At 44.1% G+C, this 7,289-nt stretch overlaps 1 protein-coding gene across 1 annotated transcript in view; it reads left to right on the top strand.

The window, feature by feature from the left end:
- Positions 1 to 3,146: 3,146 nt before the first annotated feature.
- AMER3 (APC membrane recruitment protein 3) overlaps positions 3,147 to 7,289 on the top strand; it is a 42,117-nt gene continuing 37,974 nt past the window's right edge. Inside the window, exon 1 of the mRNA XM_005490972.4 lies at positions 3,147 to 3,306. The gene's annotated coding sequence lies outside the window, so the exon portion shown is untranslated. The remainder of the gene's footprint in view (positions 3,307 to 7,289) is intronic.

The raw sequence follows: 7,289 nt of genomic DNA, 5'->3' as shown, positions 1-7,289 counted from the left end.
TGCTACTTTCTTCCATGGCAGAAAATTAAAGAAATTTGTAGATTGCTTTTTGTGAGTTGCTTACGCTAATAGTTGTCTGTAATCACTGGATGCAAACATTTCCAACCCACCATGAGGAGAGTCAGGCTTCCACGTTCTGGGAGGCTGGGCCTGCTTCATCTAAAAACTCCCTCCCTGTGTTTCCATGGGGAGTTTCCTCCTCCTTTCCCCACAGACCCCTGGCACCCCACTCCTCCCTCAGCAGTGGCTGTGCATTCCTCAGTGCCTCTCCCCGCTCACCATGCCAAGGGCTGTGTGCAGCTGCTGACAGATGGCAGCTGTGCCACGGGCCCCTCCTTTGCAGCTTTTGGATTTCCCTTCCCTTTTATGCCCACTGATGCCCTGAACAATTCTGGACAGACTGAATGAATCAGAATTAATCAGAGAGGACCATTAGATTCTCCAATTGCCAACATTCTGAGCCAAGCTGATCAACAGCTCTGGTGAAATAGCCTGAAATGTAGTGATAGCAGAAAAGGATAGCTGAGGGAACTGCAAGTTGGGGACTGTTCAGGAAGTAAAAAAAGCTCCACTGCAATGCATTAGGGCTACTACCATGGACCAACTGCTATTCAGCATTTACCAGTGTGTGCAGTGACACCGTGATTTAGGTCTGTGCAGGTTATGGCCATGGACAGCTGTGGCCATGGATGGCTGATGGATTTAACCATCCATGGATTTAAGCTACTTCCCATGAGGAAGGGAAATAGAAGGCTCTAAAGCTGGAAATTTCTGTCCAAAGTAAACATCCTAAAACCTGGAGATCTCTCATCACAGAAGATGCTTTACATGAATCTCCAAGAACAGTTTTGGGTATCTCACCCAGGTCTAGAGTGATCCCCTCTCACTTCTCCAGCTCAGGGACAGCAGTTAGAAATGGGGACACTGCACAAGAGCTTTCCCAGGTCCTGAGGAGCAGCAACAGGCTGTTCTGGGGACTGCATGTGTGGGAATTACCTGAAACAGGGTTGGAGCTAAGAGCTCCTCCCTGCCCAGGTTATTTTCTCCAAATCTTTGTTTTATTGTGCTTGGTTTGAACATAAAGTAGGCTTTAGATGTAGTTTTAAGTGTTCTCTGTTGCCTACATCCTTCTTCACATGGCATATTTGGGTATATCTTTTCTGATGCCTTTACCTTTAATGCCTACACTTCAGAGTTGAGAAACCCAGCTCAGAAATTGTGTGTATGAATAACTTTCAAATAAGAAACCTAAGTTTCTAGTTTTGCTCAGACAGTACCAACACCAGCTTGGACTCAGCACCAGAATCACAGAATCATTAAGGCTGGAAAAGACCTGTAAGACCATCCAGACCAAGTGATAACCCAGCACCACCATGATGCTTCTTGGCCACCTGGGCACAGGTGACTGCTGTGACCTCTGTCATTCTCATGTCTCTCCAAGCCTTGGTGTACTTGGAGCAAAGAAGGGCTTCAGCATTTTATACGCCTCTTCTTTCCAAAACAGAGGGGAGGCTTTCAAAAGCAGCATCACTGCAGAGCAATGAGGTACCACCCGAAAATTTGGCTTCATATACCCCTCATGAAGAAAAGCTTCCTCCTATATTAAAATAAATATCTCATGCAGAATAAAACCCATCAAATCTATTTCTAATTAACATATTTATTCTCACAATGGTTCTTAATCTACTTGCCAGAACTGCTAGGACTCACCCACAGCCTGTTCTTTCCTCCCACCAGTCACACTAAGGCTTTCTGCATGTTGCAGGTTGGATTTAACCCAGGGTTTTTCCCCAAGGGTGTAATTTTCCAGTCTCTACCATCAGGAACACCTGAGTGGCTTGCTGCCTGACATTCAGAGCAGGAACACTCTGTTTTGCAGGCTTTGAAGTTAACAGGCTGGTTTTCCAGCTTTAGAAGCTTAGACAGCACAAAAGTTCAAGCTCCTTTCCTCCCGTCTTCAAGATTCAGCAAAAGCACACAATGAAAAGGAAGATGAGAACAGGTGAAGGCTTTTGTTGCCTTTCTGCTGTGATGTGGGGACAGAAGAGATCAGCTCTCTGACTGCTGCACCTGCTCCAGTTGCGAGGGAATGCTCATATTCAGTCCATGCAGAGCAGGAGATTTCCTAAATGCCTCCAGGACTGGGCTGGTCTGTCCCAGCCACCCAGGAGCTGCCTGCTTGCTGCCTCAGAGCAGCAGTGAGCAGCCCCTGCATCAGAGGCAGCTCCCCTGCAGACACAGCAGCCCTCAACAACTGCTGGGTAATCCTGAGAGCAGCTCTGAGCTCACAGGAGAGCTGCTGAAGTGGATTAAGGCACTGCTTCATGGCATCCCCTCTGGCTTGTGAGAGGCTCCTCTCCTGCCCCCAGCAGAGGTGTTTCTGCAAGCAGGAGGCTGGAGAGGCCGAGGTGAAGGACTTTGATAGGAATCAACGGGACAATCAAGCTGTGATCAGACTGGGAACCCTTTCAGTGGGGAGGGCTGGGGGAAGGATGCCAGCGTTACACTTCTGTGAAATTAGAGCCCTGGTGTTCGTGATGGTAATAAACTCGTGTATATAACAAAGAATGATGTTGTAACATCAGAGGTTGCCTTTGCTGCACACTGAAACAGAAGTTTGACTGAAAGGAGAATTTGGTAAATGATTTTTGCTGAAGGCATTATGAGGTTAACACCAGGCACTCCTGCCCTGGGCAGCTGAAATTGTCACTCTTTCCCCTCACACCACTTTGCTCCCACACGAAATCCCTTCTAACTTCAGCTTTTACTCAGGGTCTACAAAGGGTGGCACATTCCAATAGCCTGCATACACTGCCAGTGAAGCATCACACGAACCAAAACACATTCAGATCACTTTCCCTGAATCCTGGTCTGAAACAAAGCAACACATGAGAAATGAAATTAATTTGGGTGTATTCCTCCCTATCTAATAAGCAGTCATATAGAGAGGAACCAAAATGCTGGCTCAGAAACTCCCAGGCTTACCTCCTTGCTTTTATTCCTAAAGCAAAGGAGGCATTTCCATGGCACCAAGCAGATGGCTGAAATAAGCATCTTTCCTATTTCGAGCTCCATGTGGAAGCTTAGAATCTATGTGAGGTACGAAAAAGCTACAAGCTGGAGGAATGAGGGGGTGGGGATGGAGGAAGAAGGAGGAGGAAAAGACAGGGGGTGGAGAGTAACACTGGAGAGCAGCAGTGGTCCAGCCCCTCCGAATCTGAAAAGCATCACAGGAGCCTCTGGATAAAGAGCAGCTTCAGGAGCAAGGCTAGGAGACAGAGGATTCCTGCTCACTGATAAAACATGGTGAGTAGCATTTTTGTGATCTGCCTCATTTGCTCTGGTGCTATGGCATTTCTTTTGCTGTGACACAGTGACTCTGAGTGAGTATTATTTTGGGATGACTGCTTGTTTTTGAAGCGTTGCTTTCTACTTCTTTTTCCATACATCTGGCAAGTCTGTGCCTGTATTTATAGAAATGCACATTCTATCTCCTTTTAAAGCAATAAATTACTGAGGACAGCCAAAGCTGTCAGTGTTAACACTTTGCTGTCTGGTACCAACAGGCTGCTGGTCAGGGCAAGAAAAAAAAGCTGTTTCCTTCTCAGGTATGCAGTGGAAATTTCTGCTCTGCTGCCTTCTCTTAGCAGTGCAGTGATGACTGAAAGCTCCCTGCGCAGGAGTTGGAACTGCCCTTTTACATGATGTAATTGGAACATTTCGAGCCAGTTACGTTTCTTTCAGCCTCAGGTGCAGAACAAAACTGAGAGAGAGGTGCAGAGATTTTGTCAGAGAAGGAGCCTCCTTTTGTCATGGGCTCAGCCTCCTTCTGCCCTGCCCACACCCCATGCATGGCTGGGGATGCTGTGGGTGCCCCATGTGTGGCTGGGGGGTGCTGTGGGTGCCCAGATAGGGCTGGGGGATGCTGTGGGTGCCCAGGTGGGGCTGGGGGAAGCACTGGGTGCCCCACCTGGGGCTGAGGGATGCTGAGAGATGCTGTGGGTTCTGCTCTGCCCCCAGGGATCCCTCCTGTCAGCATGCAGCAGGACAGTGTGCAGGGAGTAGAAACGTGGTTAATTTTACTATGAAAAATCCTGAGCTCCACAAAACAGTTGTCAGGGCTTAAAGGAAGGTTCAGACTTCCCTATAGCACACTGCTAATAAGATTAAGCATTTAACTGCACATCTTTCTAGTATTCTGCTGGGGAGTGTAAGATTTTACTTTGTGTGCTCAGTGGAATCAGGGTTGAATTAAAAACACACCAATGTGGTTTTTGCTGATTCTTCATGAGAAAGCCACTGCCTGACCTAAATGTATATGCAGATATTTATTTATCCTGGGCTACCCGAGATAGACAAATGATTTAGGGGAGTGATAAGATCCAGGCACTAAGGGTGATGAGAGGAGTACTCCTAAGGAGAGGCATGATCTCAATGCAGGTTTGTGTGTCACACAGGCGCCTTTAAAAATAAACATTCTGCTGTTCCCTGAATCACGACTGTCCCTGATTACATCCTCCACCCTTTCCACCCTGTTCTTTGCTGCTTTCTCATGGAGATGAGATGGGAGCAGGGTAATCAGTTTAAGGGAGAAGATGAGCTCTGCTTTAAAATCCTCTTTGCTTTTTACCAGAAGAACTGTTATGTTTATTTGCTCACTAGAAGCGGTGTTACAATAACTGCAGTGAGAATATCACTACCCTCTGGCAAGGAAGTCGTATTCTGCTGTGCAATTAAAAATCAAATTAACAAAATGGAATATATGTTCATGATTATTAGTAAGTATTCCCATCATTAACTTTCATCTTCTCAGATAGAAAGTTAATATTGTTGCCTGTAAATAAACAGTCTTATTCCAAAAATCTTCCCCCACCACATGCTTTACAGGGAGCACCAGCTGTTCCTTATGCACTGCTAATTGATCACATACTAAAGATTAAAATCAGTGTTGTTCACTGACTTTAAAATAGCTGTGGCTTTCACCACCTCATGCTTGCTTGCTTTTTGCATTTTAGGACTTCCAACTGGTGGCCAGTAAAAATCCTCCTGAGGCTGACAATCGGGAGAGCCTCCCACAGTGCTCTGTTCTTTTCCCCTTTCCCATTACATGATTTATCAAGAAATTTTTTTTTAAATTTTCATCTTAAAATGCATTTATTTGAATCTTGATGCATGTCCATATACCCAAACCAGAGAGATGCTTTCAGGAAATTTAATTATACTACCATTTCTGGTGGAAAAGCAGGGTAACATTTTCAAAGGTGCCTCTGATACTCAGCATCTTAAATGTGATTGATATGAAGCCACTTGTGGAAAAGGGATTTTGGACTCATTCCAAACTTGTATCCAAAACCACAAAAGCAGTACAAAAAGAGGTTTTTCCTTAGTTTTGCATTAAAAATCTTGAAAGACTATTCAGTGTTTATCAACTTTTTCATTTGATAAGAGGAAAATGCTTGGAGGGAGGTGAAATTCAGGTGCCAAGTGACATGCAGAACTCTGCTTAGCAAGGCACCACCTCCACAACCTGCCAATTGTAAGAGTGATATAAATGTGAAGAAAGAACACTCCTATCTCCCCTTCAAAACCACTATATTCTGAATTTTACCTATTTCTATCTCCAGGAGAGATGATTGTATATAAATTACACATCAACAAGCAAGCAAGAGAGGTCTAAGCTGGATCACTGATAAGATTTTGAAATCAATGAACCTCAATTACATTTTTTCCTACTTGAGAAAAATTATATTTGAGCCAAACTTGCCAAAGCTGAAGATTTTATCTAAATTTCCTCCTTGTAATGGTGTTATTTCTATCCATGCAACCTCACTGAAACAGTTACTTCTACTTTCCCAGTAGGATGGTATTCTTAGAATTACATGCAGGAGGACTGATGTTTTACCTTTTTTTTTGAATATAGCATAAACAAACCTTTCTACTGAGTTATAAGCTAGAAAGATACAACAGCTTTGACCCAGCCAAAAACCCAGGGCAAGGCTCTCTCCCATTCCATCACAGGGGAAACTGGAGGATGGCTGGCAGAAAGTGCTGGGGCCATGGGCAGAGGCAAATGTGACATTTCTCTTGGGCTGGCATGGCAGAGGCAGCACCTGCAGGGTTGGAATCCTGCCTCCACCCATTTTCCCAATGAATGTCTGGCTCCACTGCACCCCTCTTTGGCCTTTGTGTGTTGGCCTGGGCTTAGGGGGGATTTAGGCCATCTGAATGTGGCTCTTATTAACCAGAACAGTTACCTAACTCAGTCTTCTCAGCTCCTCATAACCCAGATCCTGAGGCAATTGCTTTGGTTGTCCTAAAATCAAATCGCCTCAGCCCACAGGAAAGTGCTCATCTTTCCATTCTAAAACTTTAATTTACTTTTAGATGAATCACAGATGCAGTAAAACCTCCTGGTTTTAGGAAAAGGCTGTGACACACCCTGCCCAGGTGGTATATGTTTGAGCATGAAGTAATTCTGCATTTTATGAGCAATATTATCCAAATACAAAGGAAAACCTTTATAGTATCAGCCTCAAATCTGGGTCTAATTGCTTGCTTAGACACTTGTGAAATCCTAAAAGTGAGCAGCTGGTCTGATCCAGCCAAATAAAAAGTAGTTTACTGTGGATGGGAAGCCTCAATGCTGCTGCTGCTGCACCCAATCTTGTAAAAGACAGCTAAACTGTAGCCCAGTGTGAAATCTGAGGATCTCCTCTAAACACATTCCATAAACAATTTTGCAGATAGCAAAAAACCATTTTGTTATTAATGAAGAAAACATTGAGACTCTCAGTACACTGACTGCTAGTTTCCACAAGTTTCTGTTCTTTACAGTGACTTTTAATTGAAAATTGTATTTCCTTTGCAAAGATGGAAATCAGACCCTCATATATCTTTTATCACTGAGAAAGAAGTGATATCCTGCAAGTCCAAGAGAAGAGTAATTGAAAAGGAACAGAGACAGGCACTGGTGTAGCTGAGTGCAGGGGTCAAGAAATGCCAGAAAAATGTACTATGTTTTAAAAGCCTGTAATAATTTTTCATAGAATTTTGATTTAGCTTTATGTAACCACTGGAGGGTAACTTTCCCTTACAGCACTTTAATCTGTTTCTAACTTCACTGGTATAGCTTCTGGGGTTAGAGATAGAACTTGTGTCCCTGCAGAGACCAAGAAAAAAAGGTATAATGGTAGAATTAATTCCAATGAAAAGGGCTAAAAGTACTAATAGATATAGAAAGAGAGAATCATCACAGAAATATTTCTGGTCTATTTTTGGAAAGAAGTTCA

Source organism: Zonotrichia albicollis, chromosome 9 (assembly GCF_047830755.1).
Source record: "Zonotrichia albicollis isolate bZonAlb1 chromosome 9, bZonAlb1.hap1, whole genome shotgun sequence".
Taxonomy (NCBI): Eukaryota; Metazoa; Chordata; class Aves; order Passeriformes; family Passerellidae; genus Zonotrichia; species Zonotrichia albicollis.
This window is presented reverse-complemented; position numbering and strand designations above follow the sequence as displayed.